Source organism: Balaenoptera borealis, assembly GCF_965194805.1.
Source record: "Balaenoptera borealis genome assembly, chromosome: 7".
NCBI classification, from domain to species: domain Eukaryota; kingdom Metazoa; phylum Chordata; class Mammalia; order Artiodactyla; family Balaenopteridae; genus Balaenoptera; species Balaenoptera borealis.
In genome coordinates, this window is record NC_138864.1 from 113,858,421 (window position 1) to 113,878,991 (window position 20,571).

Sequence of the window (20,571 nt, forward strand, 5' to 3'; positions counted from 1 at the left end):
AACACAGGCACTACTCCCCTCCACCAGGAAGCCTACACAACTCACTGACCCAAACTTGGCCACTGGGGGCAGATGCCAAAAATAAATGGGAGCTATGAACCTGCAGCCTGCGAAAAGGAGACCCCAAACACAGTAAGTTAAGCAAAATGAGAAGACAGAGAAACACACAGCAGATGAAGGAGCAAGGTAAAAACCCACCAGAACAAACAAATGAAGAGGAAATAGGCAGTCTACCTGAAAAAGAATTCAGAGTAATGATAGTAAAGATGATCCAAAATCTTGGAAATAGAATGGAGAAAATTCCAGAAAGGTTTAACAAGGACGTAGAAGAACTACAGAGCAAACAAACAATGATGAACAAAACAATAAATGAAATTAAAAATTCTCTAGAAGGAATCAATAGCAGAATAACTGAGGCAGAAGAACAGATAACTGATCTGGAAGATAAAATAGTGGAAATAAATACTGCAGAGCAGAATAAAGAAAAAAGAATGTAAAGAATTGAAGACAGTCTCAGAGACCTCTGGAACAACATTAAACACACCAACATTCGAATTATAGGGATCCCAGAAGAAGAAGAGAAAAAGAAAGGGACTGAGAAAATATTTGAAGAGATTATAGTTGAAAACTTCCCTAACTTGGGAAAGGAAATAGTGAATCAAGTCCAGGAAGCACAGAGAGTCCCATACAGGATAAATCCAAGGAGAAACATGCCAAGACACATATTAGTCAAACAATCAAAAAATAAATACAAAGAAAAGATATTAAAAGCACCAAGGGAAAAACAACCAATAATATACAAGGGAATACCCATAAGGTTACCAGCTGATCTTTCAGCAGAAACTCTGCAAGCCAGAAGGGAGTGACAGGACATATTTAAAGTGATGAAATGGAAAAACCTACAACCAAGATTACTCTACCCAGCAAGTATCTCATTCAGATTCCAAAGAAGAATTAAAACCTTTACAGACAAGCAAAAGCTAAGAGAATTCAGCACCACCAAACCAGCTTTACAACAAATACTAAAAGAACTTCTCTGGCAGGAAACACAAGAGAAGGAAAAGACCTACAATAACAAACCCAAACAATTAAGAAAATGGTAATAGGAACATACATATTGATAATTACCTTAAATGTAAATGGAGTAAATGCTCCAACCAAAAGACATAGACTAGCTGAATGGATACAAAAGCAAGACTCATATATATGCTGTCTACAAGAGACCCGCTTCAGACATAGGGACACATACAGACTGAAAGTGAAGGGATGGAAAAAGATACTCCATGCAAATGGAATTCAAAAGAAAGCTGAAGTAGCAATTCTCATATCAGACAAAATAGACTTTAAATAAAGACTATTACAAGAGACAAAGAAGGACACTACATAATGATCAAGGGATCAATCCAAGAAGAAGATAGAACAATTGTAAATATTTATGTACCCAATATAGGAGCACATCAATACATAAGGCAAATGCTAACAGCCATAAAAGGGGAAATCAACAGTAACACAATCATAGTAGGGGACGTTAACACCCCACTTTCACCAATGGACAGATCATTCAAAATGAAAATAAATAAGGAAACACAAGCTTTCAATGATACATTAAACAAGATGGACTTAATTGATATTTATAGGACATTCCATCCAAAAACAACAGAATACACTTTCTTCTCAAGTGCTCATGGAACATTCTCCAGGATAGGTCATATCTTGGGTCACAAATCAAGCCTTGGTAAATATAAGAAAATTGAAATGGTATCAAGTATCATTTACGACCCCAACGCTATGAGACTAGATATCAATTACAGGAAAAAATCTGTAAAAAATACAAACACATGGAGGCTAAACAATACACTACTTAATAACCAAGAGATCACTGAAGAAATCAAAGAGGAAATCAAAAAATACCTAGAAACAAATGACAATGAAAACATGATGACCCAAAACCTATGGGATGCAGCAAAAGCAGTTCTAAGACGGAAGTTTTTAGCAATAAAATCCTACCTCAAGAAACAAGAAACATCTCAAATAAGCAACCTAACCTTACACCTAAAGCAATTACAGAAGGAAGAACAAAAAGACCCCAAAGTTAGCAGAAGGAAAGAAATCATAAAGATCAGATCAGAATTAATTAGAAAAAAGTGAAGAAAACAATAACAAAGATCAATAAAACTAAAAGCTGGTTCTTTGAGAAGATAAACAAAATTGACAAACCATTAGCTAGATTCATCAAGGAAAAAAGGGAGAAGACTCAAATCAATAGAATTAGAAATGAAAAAGGAGAAGTAACAACTGACACTGCAGAAATACAAAGGATCATGAGAGATTACTACAAGCAACTATATGCCACTAAAATGGACAACCTGGAAAAAATGGACAAATTCTTAGAAAAGCACAAGCTTCCAAGACTAAACCAGGAAGTAACAGAAAATATAAATAGACCAACCACAAGCATTGAAATTGAAACTGTGATTAAAAATCTTCCAACAAACAAAAGCCCAGGGCCAGATGGATTCACAGGTGAATTCTATCAAACAGTTAGAGAAGAACAAACACCTATCCTTCTCAAACTCTTCCAAAATATAGCAGAGGGAGGAACACTCCCAAACTCATTCTACAAAGCCACCATCACCCTGATACCAAAACCAGACAAAGATGTTACAAAAAAAGAAAACTACAGGGCAATATCACTGATAAACATAGATGCAAAAAATCCTCAACAAAATACTAGCAAACAGAATCCAACAGCACATTAAAAGGATCGTACACCATGGTCAAGTGGGGTTTATCCCAGGAATGCAAGGATTCTACAATATACGCAAATCAATCAATGTGATACACCATATCAACAAATTGAAGGAGAAAAACCATATGATCATCTCAACAGATGCAGAAAAAGCTTTTGACAAAATTCAACACCCATTTATGATAAAAACCCTCCAGAAAGTAGGCATAGAGGGAACTTACCTCAACATAATAAAGGCTATATATGACAAACCCACAGCCAACACTGTTCTCAATGGTGAAAAACTGAAACCATTTTCACTATCATCAGAAAGAAGACAAGGTTGCACACTCTCACCACTATTATTCAACATAGTTTTGGAAGTTTTAGCCACAGCAATCAGAGAAGAAAAAGAAATAAAAGGAATCCAAATCAGAAAAGAAGTAACGCTGTTACTATTTGCCGATGACATGATACTATACATAGAGAATCCTAAAGATGCTACCAGAAAACTACTAGAGCTAATCAATGAATTTTGTAAAGTAGCAGGATACAAAATTAATGCACAGAAATCTCTTGCATTCCTATACACTAATGATGAAAAATCTGAAGAGGAATTAAGGAAACACTCCCATTTACCATTGCAACAAAAGAATAAAGTACCTAGGAATAAACCTACCTAAGGAGACTAAAGACCTGTATGCAGAAAACTATGACACTGATGAAAGAAATTAAAGATGACACAACAGATGGAGAGATAATACCATGTTCTTGGATTGGAAGAATCAACATTGTGAAAATGACTATACTACACAAAGCAATCTGCAGATTCAATGCAATCCCTATCAAACTACCAATGGCATTTTTCACCAAACTAGAACAAAAAATTTCACAGTTTGTATGGAAACACAAAAGACCCCGAATAGCCAAAGCAATCTTGAGAAAGGAAAACGTAGCTGGAGGAATCAGACTCCTGGACTTCAGAGTATAGTACAAAGCTACAGTAATCAAGACAGTATGGTACTGGCACAAAAACAGAAATAGAGATCAATGGAACAGGATAGAAAGCCCACAGATAAACCCACGCACATATGGTCACCTTATATTTGATAAAGGAGGCAAGAATTTTACTGTTTTAAGGATTTTTTGCATAAAGTGGTGTAATGTTCATTTTGAATAGGAAGTTATATGTCAAAGATACATATGTCAATTCCTAGAGCAACCATTAAAAGAAATAATTCAGAGTTACAACTTAAAAGAGTAGAAAAGTTTAAGTAGGAAACTTAAAATAAGGTTTGATTAACCTAAAATAATCAGAAAAGGAGGGACAAAGGAACAAGGAACAAATGGGATAAAAAGAGATAGCAAGAAAGTATGTGTAAACCTACACATATGAATAATTGCATTAAATACAAATAGACGAAATGTATTAATCAAAAAACACAGATTGTTAAACTAAAGAAACAAGCAATACTGAACTGCATGCTATCTACAAAAGACACATTTTAATAAATAAATAAATATATATATATATGTATATATTTAAAGTTAAAAGCTAAAGGATGGGAAAAGTTATTCCACAAAACCAATCATCATAAAAAAAGCTAGTATGGCTATAGTAGTAATAGTCAATGTAGACTTCAAGTCAGGAAGAATTAACAAAATAAAGAGAGACATTTCATAATTAGAAAAAGTATCTATTAATCTAGAAGGCATAATACCAAATGGATTTATATATAATAAAATTTCAAAAGACATGAATTACTCACTGACAGAACTGAAAAAAGAAACAGACAAATCCAGAATCATAATCTAAGGTTTTAACCACTCTAATTGGTATAAGTAGAAAAAAATTCAGTATGAATGAACTTGACATGATACCAAAACCTAACAAGGACATTACAAGAAACTATAGACCAACACACCTCATGAACATAAACATAAAAATCTCTAAAAAATATTAGTAAATCAAATCCAGTAAATATTTTAAAAAGCTAATAAATCATAACTAGTGGTGTTTATTCCAGGATGCAAGGCTGTTTTAACAGCTGAATGCCAATGTATTTCATTGCATTAGCAGAATTACCAGAATAATGGAGAAAAATCATGGGATTATTTCAACAGATGCCGTAAAAAACCTGAATCAAATCCAACACTATTTCCTGATAAAATAATGATGCACTAAAATTAGAAAATTGCTCTAATAGTTTTGTTCTTCTTCTTCTTTTTAACGGGCATAAAAAAGTTACCTAAGTATGTTCAGAGTCTTTAAGGAAAGCTTCCAGAAGAGACTAATTTTGAGTTTAATCTCAAATAACAGATTAGTTTAGAGAAAGAAGAACATGCAGGCAAAGGACTGCAGGTTTGAGAAACTGTGATATATTCCAGGAATCAATGATTAGTTTTAAATTGCTCAAGCATCAGTGAGAAAAGTTGAGAAATAGAAAAGAAACTAAGAGATGGAAGAGACTAATCTTGATGTTTCTTGCTTGTCATATATAAGGGTCATGTGAGAAATGTAATGATGTTTTACTTTAGGAAATACGGAGCTATGAAGAATTTTGAGAGAAGGAGGACCATGACCAGCTGTGAATCTGAGAGAGCACTCAGTAATCGGTAAGCAGAGTGAATGGAGGATGTGAGCCTAGACTCAGGGAGGCTTAGACAAGGGCAGTTGACATAATCCAGGTGAGACACTGAGAAGACTTATACTGTGACACTGGAAAGGGGATAGAGAGAAGACCAAAAAATGTTATTTAAGAGATAAAATTTATTGGACTTATCACATTAATTGAATGTAATATGGAAGGAGAAATCTAGGACATCTCCCAGATTCTAATCTTCAATGTGGAGGTAGGTGCCAACATAGACAATATGATTTTAAACAGATTCATAAGTAATACACACTCAGATCTATCCTAAGGACAGTATTCTCAGCAACCGACATGTATTAAATCTCAGAATATGTATAATAGATATTTATATATAATATAGTTAATATAGTATCTATTAATATATTAATTCTCAGACATCTGATTATTTAGGTTCTTTCACTAGCCTGACTTTTCAGATTAGTAAAAAAAAAAAAAAAAGCTTAAAGATGTTAAATGACTAAGGTTAAGTAAGGAAAGGTAGCAAAGATCTGTTTGGACACACTTGAGTTTGAGGTACCAATAGGATATCTGAGTTGAAAGAGATAGTAGTTATCGATCTAAGAGACCACAGAGTAAGAAGACACAGAGTAAGAACTGAAGACGTACACAAGACGTGAGAATTCTAATTCTTACATAAGTGAATCGGGGGTAGCAACAGAGCAGTAAGAGGCAAGCAAAGGAAGTTGAATCACGGAAACCAAGCAAACAGGAAGTTTCGAGAAGTAAGAAATGATGAACAGGGTCAAATTCTAGAGATAGGTGCCTATGGGAATTAGCGATAAGAAATCACTGGTAACATTGAGGTATAGTTTAGCAAAATTGTGAAGTTAAAAAAAAGTACATAGCTGCTTCTGAAACAATCATTAAGTTAACATTAGTTTAGAGACTGTTTCTTGGCCAGTGGGTATCTGTGTGACTCAGCCGAGTTATTATGTTAGAAGAGCCTAATAAATATTCAATGTGACATAATGAAAGGCCCTGAGAACTGCCGCAGTGTAATGGAAAAGACTCTGTCCAAGAGTCAAGGGACCAAGTGCCTGCTCAGGGAACTGCTATGACTCAAAAGGACGGCAAAGACAATGACTTGTGTCAGAAGTAGAATCCCATGGGACTATTTCAGGTAATTTGGATCAAAGAAAGGAATCTTTTACTCATAAAGGCATAAGAGAAATAAGGCACCATCTCACTGCTCTTGGTTGTGATTCAAAGTGTGCTAGGCACTGGATACTTTGAGTTTTTCTGAAGCTCTAAGCCGCTCTTCCGAACCCCTTGCTCCACAAAGCACTCCTCGAAGGACAGCAGCATCAGCAGCACCTGGGAGCTTGCTAGAAATGCAGACTGTCAAGTCCCACCTCAGACCTCCTGAGCTAAAATACTCATTCTAACAAGGTCAAGATCCCCAGGGAATATTGAAAATTTGAAAACACTTCTTCTAAACCATAATTTCTTTAGGAATAAAAAATTTAAATATTTGCTTACTATTTGATTACTTATTTAAATTATTTATGGTCCATTTTCTTCCAATAATTTTAAGGTAGCTTTTAAAATATATACATTCTAGAAAGATGAAAAAATAAAAGTAAAGAAAAAGGCAAAGGGAAAATAAGAGTAGGGAAAGACAATAGCCATCATGGATTAAAGGCTTTGCTCTGTGCTAAAAGCTTCATCTTTTATCCTCTCAACAACATTAGAAAAGAGTCAATATTATTTCAGTTTTACAGGTGAGTAAAACATAAGTTAAAGAATCTAGGTAACTTGCCCAAGATCACAAAGTGTTAGAAGCAGAGTTTGTAAGTCAACTATATTTCAATTAAAAAAAAAAAAATAGAATTTGAACCTAGACTAGTTAAAACTGAATTAGATCTGTGCTCTTAACCACAAAGTTGAATAGAGAGGTTAAAATACAAAATGCCCATGATGTACTCTTTTATACTTACTAATAATTTACCAACATTTGGTTTTATACTTTCTAGAAGCTGATGTGGAGAGAGAATACAAGAACCACATCCGTATTTAATTCTCTGCCCATCACAATGCCATTTGTGCAGTAGAGGAGCTTTACATCCTTGTAAAATGTGAATTATGTAAAAACTCTAGATTACATTTTCTCACTTTGCAGGAATCCTTGAATATACTTAGTGACAGTCTAAAAATGAATGACTTGAAGGCAAATAATTTCTAAAAGCAAAATTACAAATAATTTTACCCCCCAAAATGTGGGTGTACGGAAATAGATAGATGTAGATATAGATACATAACTCCTGCAAAGATATTAGAAATCCTTGTCCTTAGTATAGGTACCAAAGTGGATGGAGCTGCCTGACTTCAGAGTTCCTAGTTTTCTCCTCTGTCTGTAGTTTAGGGCCTATGCTAGGTTAGGATGGAACAGGAAAGATCAAAGAACCTGAAGGTTACCCTCTGTACACACCCACCCACAACCCATGAGTGATTTTAAATCCCTTCCTACACAGTTCCCACACTGCTAGGAAGTGTCCAGATGGGTACTAAGACACCTGAAGGTAAAGATGTGATGTATGTTTTCTTGGTTTAGCTTGCAAAGGCTGGGTTATTAATGCCTGGTTCCATACTAGGAACAAAGCGCTAGAATAATGAAACAATTGCCCAGGAAGCCATTTGGATTGAAGTTAGCCTCTGCTTCAAGAACGGAAGAGCTGAAACTTGCCAGCTTTGATTTGCACGCCTTTCAGCTACTATTTCCAGCCAATTCAGTTCATACAACTCCAGCTTTCATTTAGAGCTGAGCTCATTGACTAAAAAAATAAAGAAGCATGGAAAAAAAAAAAAAACAAGAAAAGAAATCAAGGAAAGGCTTAATTGATTATGCAGAGTGTTGCTTTGGGAAAGAGGAAAATCTTGTTAGAAGCCTAGCAAACTCACTTCATTAGGGACCTAGTGACATCTTCCAAAACCAGAACATTACATCAGGTTAGTTTAAAACATCAAGTGACCTTGTAGTTTGGTAGGGATACCTCACCCCCATTCATTCTGTCTGCCTCATTCTTTGCATTCTTCATCATATTTTATCAACGGTGAAAAGTCTGCTACTAAAAAACATGCTGAAAGAGATGTAACATTGGAAACTAGAAACATTAAAATCAGGCGTTGTGATTCTGCTCACTCGCCTTGTCCTCTAAAAGCCCACTTTCTGTTTCTGCTTACATGGTTATTTTCACCTCGTTTCCACATCCTCTTCTCTCATACACATAGTTCCTTCCACTCATTCTTCTTTCATCTAATGATTCACTGAGTGCACTGTTGGTAAAGGAATGTGGACATGAGTATCACATCTCATGATGGTTCGTGAGAATCAATTGCTTCTTGTTCCTTCAGAGATCCTGTGAAGTCCTTCTGCATGGTTTCCATGTCAAAAAAGGAGGTTGTGGATTTTTTTTTCCTTTTTTTGGAAGCATCAAATGTCCCACTTACTGAACTCCATCCTTTCTAGAAATAATTAGCTTGAGGGCTAAAACTACCATTGAAGTTTATAAAAGAGTGACAAAGATCAAAATGGTTCCTTCATGCCAAATAAAACTTATTTAGTTGTGTGAGAAGGTGGCTAGTAATAGTGATCTTAGGGCCATAGAGTATCTGGGTTTCAGGAAATTTTGACACATTCTGAAAACATACCTCTTGAGTAAGACAGTGAAGTTCCAGTCAGGCAATAACTCTGTGAGGTGGGTACACTGTGAGATAACTACCCATTCCACCAGAGAGTGCTTATATTGAAAGGGAAAAAAATCTAAAATCAGTAATTTAATCTTCCATCTCAAAAATCTAGGAAAAAATTCAAATCCAAATTAAATACAGGTAGGGACTTCCCTGGTGGCACAGTGGTTAAGAATCCGCCTGCCAATGCAGGGGACATGGGTTTGATCCCTGGTCCAGGACGATCCCACATGTCGCTGAGCAACTAGACCTGTGCACGGCACTGCTGAGCCTGCTCTCTAGAGCCTGCGAGCCACAACTACTGAAGCCCACGTGCCACAACTATTGAAGCCCACGTACCTAGAGCCCGTGCTCCGCAACAAGAGAAGCCACCTCAATGAGAAGCCTGCACACTGCAACGAAGAGTAGCCACCGCTCGCCGCAACTAGAGAAAGCCTGCGCACAGCAACGAAGACCCAACGCAGCCAAAAATAAAATAAATAAATTTACAAATTAAATACAGGTAGGAAGTAATCAGGATCAGAATAGAAACTGACAAATAGAAAAGAGGAAAATAATAGAGGAAGTCAACGAGATGCCCACAAGAAATTCACAGAAGATTCTCTCTTTAACTCTGTTCTGTAAAAATCTGTGCAAATACTTGGAATGAAAACATGAAAAGGATTGTAGTTAATGTGCAGGCCACTTAAAACTGGGGGAACTATCAAATCACACTGATGATAAGTTCAAGATTAATTCTATTCTTAATGGACTACAATGTTGACTTGAAATAAATGAATTAAAAATTAATAATGATAACTGGAAAGTCCTGCATTTGAATGTATTTAAATCAATAACTTAAGCAAACGGCAATAACTTGCTTCACAGTGCTTCACAGGATACAGTGAAGTGTTTATTGGACCACAAGCTTAATATATACAAATGGTAAATATGGGTAGAAAAACGAAGCTAATGAGCAATCAGTACATTCTATTTTTAAGAAGCTCAAAGAGAAAATTCTTCTTTATATGAGCTGGAATCTCTCCACCATAAATTTCATTGAATTTTTCTCAGAGGTAAATGAGGTGAATTCCTGGCAACTCTTACATAGACAATAGGGTACAAAATTAACTCTGATTATAATATGTCTAACATGACGATGACAGCAGGGAACAACACTCAAACAGGTTAGAGATTATTACCTTGAAGCTGAAAATTTTAACTAGATTTAAAGTAGTTGCTAACCTAGATCATATTATTTCTTTTAAACCATAAAATAATATCTTGTTCTACTAGCAAATAAATCCAGAAATTTTATATATCTATAAAACTATGTTCTATACATCTTTCAATCTCCATACTTAGTAACTACCTAGGTACTCAGCAAATATTTACTGAAAGAATAAATGAATAATGTTTAAAAGACTGACCAGCCAAACCCAATGAAACAGTATCACATGGTTGATACCCTTAGGATATTGATCATTATCTTTTGAATTTCATATATAATTCTACAGGTTTGGCTATTTGGTTTTCAGGTCCGTAGTAAATTAGAAGGAAGAAAATAAATGCTATCACCAAGTATATCAGTATCAGCATAAAGATAAAGGAAAATATGGGAAAATTATTTTTAAAAACTCATATGCATATATGAGTCATTTAGTATAGAGTCAAATAACCTCCAACAACTCAGTTTTCCCTGATTGGAGCACCCAGATGTCACAGTATTGATATCTGCAAGACAGCTAATATCATCAATGTACACCGATGTTTCTTATACGTTATCAACAACATAGAAAAGTATGCACAGTAGCTTTACAAGGCTACATCTACAAAGCTAATGAGCTGAAAGAACTGGTACATAAAGGCATAAACGCTCAGCTCTCTAAAAAACACTCCAAACTCCACTATTCATAGGTAGTTGCTTCCTATGGGAGGCTGACAGCCTCAGTCTCATCACACTTTTAGAAAACCCCCATAACAACTTAAGTTACTAGCTTCCAGCGATTCTTATTTTCACCTCAATTATCGTAACACATCAGAGCTGTAGAGTGAGGACATTAACTCCAATTTATGGACATGTAAACCAAATGAACACAAAAGAAAGTGAATCAGGAGAAACTGAGACCAGTCTACTCCTTAAAGGTTAAGATGTTGTTTTCCACTCAATCATTCACTTAGACTGAACAAATTGATGGTGTGAATGTGTACAACACACCGGGCACCAGGTCAAGTGATGCAAATGTAGAGATAAGACAACTCTCTTCAGAAAACAGACACATAAACAAATTTGAAGGAGTATTTTCAGAATGAGTTAAAAATTGAAAGGTCTGATATGTTTAAAATACTATATATATGGTATTAAATTTTTTCCTTTAAAGCACTTTTCATTTTAAATCACTAATTAGACTAAATAACTATTAACTACTTTTCAACCCCAAAATGGTATGATTCTATCTTGTTCAATTCCGCAAAACCACTGTGGGATAAACAATGGCAGGCACTGTTAATCTGCAGTTAATAGACTATGAAATTGAAGATTTAATAGATTGCATAACTTACCTCAAACCACACAGCTAGTTAGTAGTGAAGCCAGATAAGAAGTTAGCTTGATTTGAATCCTAATTAATTATTTGATTTACTATATAATATGTCTCTTCCATGTTTTATGCCAGGAAATCATCAGCTATCTCATCTCATAGCTTGAAATCTCATTCTAGTCATATGTTTACAAAGGAGCATACTGAATAAACAAGACTTGTCCCCCATATGGTATAATAGCTGCTGTTCTGCTAGTAAAGTTTTTCTCTCTCCTCCCTTGACATTCCACAGTCACAATTTGTGAATGAATTCACTGTTAATCTCTACTTGCAGTGCTTCTTTTAAATAACTGCTATTTCCAGAGGACTTATAAAAAGGAATTTATGAATTACCAAATGTAAAGCTTGTCAGCTATTTTGGGGTCGACATGGAGTTCCTTTCTGCTTAGGATGTGATCTAAGTACAAACAAAATGTACCTTTTTGCAGAGAATTTTGGAAAGAGGAGTGACCTTAAATTGATCCTTCAGCTCCTAATCCATCAACTAGAATTTATTTAGTGTTGTTATGTACCAGACTCTGTGGACATACATACATAAATAAATAAGTAAGTAAGTAAGTAAATAAATAAATAAATAAATGTAACATATGACCCTTATCCATAAAGAAAGTAAACTAAAACTTGAAGGTTTTCATGAAGATGTAAATGTAGCTCCTTTGCTCAGTATGACAAAGCGTCCCACGGAATTAAAAGCCTTATGCTGTATGTGCTTCTCAAAACGCTTACAATGTGGTCCACTCTGAAGCCAGGGAGACCTATTTACTAGATGATTTCTTCTCTTTAATACATTTTTCCAAATTATATAAGGTGCATATGATAATTATTATCAACTGTGGACTCTCCCCACGGAAGACCAACCAGAAAAATCTATTAACTAAGCAAAGCTAATTTTACTAAACCTACTACAGTAAGGAAGCTATAACCTTGACCACATCTCACTGTCTCAGAAGGAGTAGATTCGGGAGGATATTTATAGATTTGGGGGATCTGGTCTCAAGTAGCTGAAGTCGAATCTTTCAAGGCAAGGAATTGACTAGGACTGAGTAAAGTTCATAATATAAAGGTTTAGTGAAGTAAAGGTCATAAAGTGAATCTTGATAAGTGAACTGTTGTTTAATATGCAAACTCTTTAACCAGGTAAGAAATCTATTGCTCTAATGGGAGAAAAATTTGCCCAGAAAAGTAAACTATGTATTTGGATATACTGGCTTTCAGGAGTTTTATGAAGCATCAAAGTTATGACTTGGTTTTATAGCCCTATCTTCCTGGCGAGATATTTCCTAGAAATATGGGAGTAAATCAGAAGCTCTGCCTGGCTTCATCCTCAGTGTTGCTCCTCACTTCCCAGTTCACTTACATGTTAAGTATGATTTGTGATTATTTTTTATACTTTAGAGGATATTTGACCACATTCTAGGGGCCTCCAATGAAAATCAGTACATTTAATTTGGTGTGGTGACCTAAAAATCAGGAATAAATATTTGCATAGAGACGGAAAGAAACATTTATTTGAGGAAAACAGAATTTTCATTTGCAGTTTGGAAAATTTAGACCTATCGCCTCTCAAGAAAACTAAAAATGCGTATAAATTTATTTATTTTATTTATCTATTTTTGGCTGCATTTGGGTCTTCATTGCTGCACGTGGGCTCTCTCTAGTTTCAGCGAGCGGGGGCTACTCTTCGTTGCGTTGCATGGGCTTCTCATTACGGTGGCCTCTCTTGTTGTGGAGCACCAGCTCTAGGCACACAGGCTTCAGTAGTTGTGGCACGCGGGCTCAATAGTTGTGGCTCACAGTCTCTAGAGCGCAGGTTCAGTAGCTGTGGTGCACGGGCTTAGTTGCTCCGCGGCATGTGGGGTCTTCCCAGACCAGGGCTTGAACCTGTGTCCCCTGTGTTGGCAGGCGGATTCTTAACCACTGTGCCACCAGGGAAGCCCAAAAATGCATACAATATATTCATTAATACTGATAGTATTAAAGGATATCATTTTCAGTAACAGCACAAAAACAGCAGAATCAGCCCTTCTGCTGAATGGTGGATTTAATTTAAAAGAAAAGAAAATAATATAAATCTGCACTTTCTTTTGCTTTCCTCCCCACTGAAACAAGTTGAGATGACTATTTGTTTTGCACTTAAATGCAGGTGCTATACTAAAGCTTTGTATACACATATTCTTATTTAATAGTCACAACGATCTTGCAAAACAGGTAGTATCATCACCATTTTACAGGTAGAAAAAACAAAATCAAAGAGGTTAAGCATCTTGCCCAATTCATATAGGTCTTGGTAGAAATATGAACTTTGTATATCAAATTTCTAAACCTGTTCTCGTAGGACTGATAAGAATAGGTTAACATGACTGTCACTGTGAAATTAGAACTTCAGTAATGAAATGGGATCTCCTAGCTTTCTATCAATAGAACTCGGATCTACTAATGACTTCCACACTGGAGGGTCTGTTTTTACAGAAAGAGCAGTCCTCTGAATCATTGGAAAAGAAGAACCTCGGCTTTCGGGGGTATGGCAAGCAGAATTCTAAGATGTCCCCAAGATTCCCGGGCCCTGCTGTAACATACCTTCTCCTAATTACTCAAGCAAACACTAAGTGTTGCTGTAAAGGGATTTCACAGATGCAGTTAGATCCCAAATCAGTGACCTCAACATAGGGAGATTATCTGAGTGGGCCTGACCTAATCACCTGAGGCCACTAAATTAGGGTCATGCAGTCAGAGACAGGGGACGTTGAGAGGGATTTGGCACAAGGAACATACTCTTGCTGGCTTTGAGATGGACGGGTCACGTGGCAAGGAGAGTGGATGGCCTCTAGGAAGCCAGTGGCCTCCAGCTGAGAGCCAGCAAGGAAACAGGACCTTCAGTCCTACAGCTACGAGGAACTGAAAATGACTAATAACCTGATTGAGCGTGGAAGCAAATTCTTCCTCAAATCCCCCAGAAAGAAACACAGCCCAGCCAACCCTTGATTTCAGTCTCAAGACCCTGAGCAGAGAACCCAACCACCATGCCCAAACTTCTAACCTACAGGACTGGGAGCCAGTAAATAGGTGTTGTTTTAAGTTTACAGTACTTTGTTACATGGCAACAGAAAACAAAAACAAGGGGCTAAACACTTTCATAAAACAAGTGCTAACCTTTGATTAGGACTTCAATGGATACGTCAGTTAGCTTGAAAATGAGCTTATCTATTAATAGTCTAATCAATTTTCTACAAACTCATAAGTAAGTTGCAGGATCTTCAAATTCCTCTGGTCCTCTAATCATGTGGACTTATAAATAATAGTAATAATAGTAATAACAAGTAAATACTGCTTTAGAGTTCAATGTACTTCCACATTCATTATATCATTTGAGCCTAGCCCAGTGGAGTATACAAATGGTAATTATTAGTATCCTTTCTTACAGTACAAGAACTGAATATGGAGAAAAGGTAAGTTACCAACTGAAGATTAATCACAAAAATGTGGGGGTGCAAAGGGGTCGCCAAAAGGTGACAAAGTCTTCTGATTTCTTTCAAAACCACTTGTTTTCTCTGGGCTGACTTAAAATATTTTGGCAAAACAACGGAGTTATGTCCCCCTCTCCAACTCTTCCTATTTCAAGAAGTAAAAGAATAATAATTTTATATTTGAAATAATTGCTTTGCTTCCCACATCAAATTTTCCTACTCTTCACACAATGTGAGCCTTTAAAACATTTATTTTTATGTTTTTAAAAACAGTTTAAAAACATGCAAACTGATTTTGTAAAAGCTTGAACTAAGCTGCAAAATAACATGTATGATAATGGAAAATTGTCAATACTCAATATGGATTCATTAACTACATCTATAAAATGGAATTCTATGTAGCCATTCAAATGTGATCTATCGTTATGCACATGAAAAGTTGTAATATATATTTATTTACCTGAGACGTGGCTGATTCCATTTATACAATCCCATTTAATAAAAAAAAAGTACATATACACACACACATATAATATACCAAATTTTTCACTGAGGTCCTGTGGAATGTAACACATTTTAATTTGCTTTTAATGCTTTCTAAATTTTCTGCAGTCCTTATAAATACTGTATATTATAGTGTATTTTTGACACCCAAAAAATACACTAAAGTCATTTTCATTTTACAAAATAATTTGATCCACACTCTCAGCCTAGTCATATCAAAGCAACGTAGTTACTATTAAATATCCAAAGAGTCTATATGAAGGTTGAGAATTAAATATGGAGCGAGGCTCTCATCTTTAAGAGATTACACCTCGTTCCCATTAGTGTAGCTGGGCACGCACCTGTACTTCACAGGCTCGGCATCTATAGTTTCATGACCAATGCCTACAAATCCCTGACTGTTCCTGACCACCAGTTTGGGCTTAAGTCGCAAGTGCCAATTAACGCTTCCAATAGCATCCTAAACCTGGCCAGGTACTCTGAGCAAAGAAACAGGCTCTGACCCTTCTTCAAGGCTCCAACTAAAGTAAGTTGAAGGGAATTTTCTTCCTTCACTTTCTCTTTCATGGGCTGTGAAAATGTCAGACTCTTTTTAAATGGAGCTTCCAATCAGAGTTGCTGAAACCTATAAATTTCCAGACAAAGGCAGTGGATAAAAATGACTGTGAGTTCTTTTGACAAACTTGAAAAGTAGGTGTAACTTGGCCAGGGTTTCAACCGCCCACTCTTATTGGGATTACGTCCTTTGCCTTCCTCCTCTAGAGACCTAATGTCATTCACTCCCTGTGTCCCTTTGTGTCTAAGGAATAAAACTAGGATTCTAATAAAGCATGAGGACCCTTGGATCTTTGGCTGGCTCTGAACCAAAGAAAAGGCACATGAATTTTGTAGTTTTCCACTGCCACCACTGGAAAATATTCCATGTAGGGTCAAGTGGGTAACTTTTGGCAGGGTCATCTTCAAAAAGGGAAAAATAAATAATCAAAATGTGGAATAAAACAATATTTTGACAATTAAAACGAAAAAAACTTAATCCTTAGTCCTAACACCCTAGCAAACTTGTTTTAATTTTTAATTACCTTTAATAGTTTCCTCACCTTCATATTTATTTTTATATAGTCACTTATGATACTCACAATTTTGGTTGTTATTCTCAAAATTTAACAAGTCATAAGGCTTTTTTTAATAGTTCTTTGTTATGTCTTAACTTCTATTTTTAATGGCTGCATAATTCCTACCAAGTAGATGTGCCACAGTTTGTTTTTTCCCTTTTTACCAATTCCCAAAAATGAAGATTCATACCTAAATGTTAGGCAAAAATATGCAAGTAGCAAAGCCCCATCCTGCAGCCCACTTGCCTCAGACTAGCTCTTCCACATGTCACCCTCTGGGGAACTTTTCTTTTCTGGAGCTATTCCTGGTTCTATAAATGGGTTAACATAAACTGGGTCTCGTGAGGAGCTCAACAACAGAGTTTGTTTAGGCCGTTTTTGCTTCACACCCAAGTCAAAAGGTAAGAGAGAAAAAGAAGAATCCATAAATAGATGGCGAGGAACCAGCTCCTACTTTCGGCCTCATGGGACTAGAAATAAGTAATTGAAACTGGTTTGTGCTGATATGGGACAGGCATTCTTTCATCTCCCAAGCAGTATAACTACTTACTGGGGAAAAAGCAAAATGCCAGCAGCCCTAAGTACCTTTACAAGCCATGCATCATACAATCGATAAAGTTTATGGGCCAGCATACTAGAAATGCTAGTAATTAAGGGTGGAATTAGTTGTGTGGGGTGCTGAGGGAAGATAGAAATAGGTTATCTTGGGAAGTGGAGCTTTGCATCATTCTACAATGCACAGCACCATCAGTGGCAACTGATGTCCTGACCTTACTTTTTTGACTGAATGATTTATTATGGAAATAGAGATCATGTTAAGAAAGGGAAAACAGTGAATCTTAAATGTTATTTTTATTAGATGTGATAACGGTATTGTGGGTATAATTTTTAAAGAGCTTTAATCTTGGCATTTCAGATGAAATAGTAAAATGTCTAGGATGTGCTTTAAAATACTTAAGGAAAAGAGAAGTTTTGGCATACCACCCAAAGAAAAAGAGTTCACAGAGCATTGCAAGTGTACCTCAAGTCTGTTCTTATGTGTGTTCTCAGTTTGGTTGCTTTTTGTTTCCTTTTATTTTATTTACTAGAAAGAAATAATACTCAGATTTAGTCCAATTTCGGGTATGTAAAGTCTTCCACATTTTAGGATTTAGCTGCAAACTGATTTTTTTTTTTATTGTTGTTGTTGTTGTTACTTTTTTATACCTTAGCCAAAGGGAGTTCTTCCTTCCAGCCATAGTTTGAGTGCTGACCATGGCTGCTTAAGTCCTAAAGTGGGCTGCTGATGGCCAATGAAGTGTCCTGGTACAAAATTTAACAATGCTTCTCTCCCTGAAGCTGAACGCAAGCCCCCAGCAGGGCACACTGGGTGTGCATTTTACTACTCACTCTCCCCCTGGGACGGGCACCCCTGTGCAGGGCACAATTTTGCATTACGTTGAATTATGTGCAACAGTCTTGGTCCTGAACATTTATGTTCTTTTTTTTTTAATTTAATCTCTGGCTGCTTTGCTTGGCAGTCAAGTATCTAGTCAGAAGCCAAATGAGGATCACTCGCTCCCCACCAGGACATCTCGTGCCCCACCAAGAGAGTTTGGCCGGTTGGTAAGTTTCTCTGCCATCTGCCCCAGTTGCCAGAAAACAGGCCAAGCTGCAGTTACTGAAAAGCCCATTATCTATTGTGTCTTTAACTTCTCCTCAGTGTTTCTAGTTATGTGTTCTTGTAGTATTTGTACATCTTGGGGACGGTGAGGAGGCAAATAAAAATGTATCCCATTTCCATTAGCCAAACTGCTTGGATTGCTAACGAAGGTAATAGTAATTGTTTTGGTCAAGTAGGTGTAGGATTAGATGTGAATGTTATATATCTTGGCTATTGTTTCCTCTATTATAAGGCAATTCATAATTTTAAATTGGAACTCATGCTTCCAGAGAGTTTGGTAAACAAAAAACAGAAATAAATTAACTTTCTGTAGGTCATACATCTGGTGATTGATGTTGGTGACTGAGTCAGTGGTATATCCCAACAATCTATACCTATCCTGTCTAACACAGTAGCCACTAGCCATGCACAACTACTGAGCACATGAAATGTGAGTGGTCTGAATTGAGATGTGCAATAAATGTATAATATACACCAGACTTTGAAGACTTAGTATGAACAAAAAGGAATGTAAAAATATCTCAAATATAGTTTTCTCATTCATTCTATCTGTAATTCATTTATTCAAGAGTTGGGCAAGTGGACTAGTCATTAAAAATAGAGCAATGAATAAGACAAGCTCAGTCCTGGCCCTCATGGAGCTTAAAGTCTAGTATATGTTATTTAAAATTGTCTTCCTTTATTGGTTGGCCTTTTGCATGAATACTCTGACTATACTTCTGATATTCTCAAAACAGACACGACTGTAGTCCTGCTGCAATGTCAAGGACAGGGATATGTGCTAGGGGAACATCTCAACTGCCACCTGGCAAAGGTGCCATTTCTCATTGCTCTAGAGCCTCACTGTTCAATAAAATAGCCACTCATCCCAGATGAATGTTTGAAATGTGACTAGTTTGAATTACAATGGGCTGTAAGTGTAAAATACACACTGAATTTCAAAAACAGTATGAAAAAATGAATAAAAAGTATCTCATTCATATTTTATATTGAGTATATGGTAAAATGGTAATATTTTGTATATAGGTTTAATAAAATGTATTATTAAAATTAATTTCACCTGTTTCTCTTAACTTTTTAATGTGGTTACAAGAAAAATTAAGATTACATATTGGCTCTCATATTATTTGTATTGGCCAGCACTTCTCTGTACTGCTGTTTTCCATTCCACCAGTGCAAATAACCACACCAGATGCCCTGCAGAAACCTGTGGAACAGCTGATGGAGGAACTTGAACCAAACTAGGGCACTAAGAAGCTGCCTCAGCTTCTCCCTCTTTTCTTTTCTGTTTGAGGATCACTTGTACCTTGAGTGATTAGTGGACACCATTCAAATGTCTAGGCAGCGTGATTCAATGGGAAGGCAGTAACTGTTAATCAGAAAACCTTATTTCTGCTGGTCTCAGAGTTCTTATTCACTTAATGAAAAATCAAGAACAAATCATGAGACCTTGCAGAATCTCCATCTCTTTAGGTATAAATTTAAAAATAATCTGTTCTCAGCAAATACTTAGAAAAGCACAACCTTCCGTGACTGAACCAGGAAGAAATAGAAAATATAAACAGACCAATCACAAGCACTGAAATTGAGACTGTGATTAAAAATCTTTCAACAAACAAAAGCCCAGGACCAGATGGCTTCACAGGTGAATTCTATCAAACATTTAGAGAAGAGCTAACACCTATCCTTCTCAAACTCTTCCAAAATATAGCAGAGGGAGGAACATTCCCAAACTCATTCTACGAGGCCACAATCACCCTGATACCAAAACCAGACAAAGATTTGGTCACAAAGAAAGAAAACTACAGGCCAGTATCACTGATGAACATAGATACAAAAATCCTCAACAAAACACTAGCAAACAGAATCCAACAGCACATTAAAAGGATCATACACCATGATCAAGTGGGGTTTATCCCAGGAATGCAAGGATTCTTCAATATATCCAAATCAATCAATGTGATACACCATATTAACAAACTGAAGGATCAAAACCATATGATCATCTCCATAGATGAAGAAAAAGCTTTCAACAAAATTCAACACCTATTTATGATAAAAAACCCTCCAGAAAGTAGGCATAGAGAGAACTTACCTCAACATAACAAAGGCCATATATGACAAACCCACAGCCAACATCGTTCTCAATGGTGAAAAACTGAAACCATTTACTTTAAGAT

At 36.2% G+C, this 20,571-nt stretch overlaps 1 protein-coding gene and 1 long non-coding RNA gene across 3 annotated transcripts in view; one reads left to right on the forward strand and one right to left on the reverse strand.

The window, feature by feature from the left end:
- The window catches only part of LOC309631585, a 481,022-nt gene that overhangs the window by 217,642 nt on the left and 242,809 nt on the right, over positions 1-20,571 (forward strand). The window lies entirely within an intron of this gene.
- The window catches only part of PTN (pleiotrophin), a 97,551-nt gene that overhangs the window by 32,870 nt on the left and 44,110 nt on the right, over positions 1-20,571 (reverse strand). The window lies entirely within an intron of this gene.